Below are 317 nucleotides of genomic sequence, written 5' to 3'. Positions count from 1 at the left end.
TTAAATTATAATTTCTGCATTACATATATCTAAACATTAATCCTATACCTGGTTAGCCTGGAATATATTACATTTAAAAAGGTATAATTCTTATACAACTATTGATACTAAGCAAATGTTAACTAAGAAACCCTTTCAGTACTTAAGCTTTATAATGTGATTAATGAAACTTCAGTAATGAGGATCTACTGTTTTATCTTTCCTTACTATTCCTCTCATAGTGTTTGGCATGAAATAAGTATACACAATAAATCACCATTCATTGTTTTTTTTTTATAACAATGATTTCCCTGTTTTTAAAACATTTACCTTACTGA

The 317-nt window shown here is 26.2% G+C and overlaps 1 pseudogene; it reads right to left on the bottom strand.

Moving 5' to 3' along the window:
* Positions 1-317, bottom strand: part of LOC119588225 — a 48,411-nt pseudogene that overhangs the window by 20,368 nt on the left and 27,726 nt on the right.

Source organism: Penaeus monodon, chromosome 23, assembly GCF_015228065.2.
Source record: "Penaeus monodon isolate SGIC_2016 chromosome 23, NSTDA_Pmon_1, whole genome shotgun sequence".
In the NCBI taxonomy this organism is placed as follows: domain Eukaryota; kingdom Metazoa; phylum Arthropoda; class Malacostraca; order Decapoda; family Penaeidae; genus Penaeus; species Penaeus monodon.
Note: the sequence above shows the minus strand (reverse complement) of the source record. Positions and strands in the feature narration are given on the sequence as shown.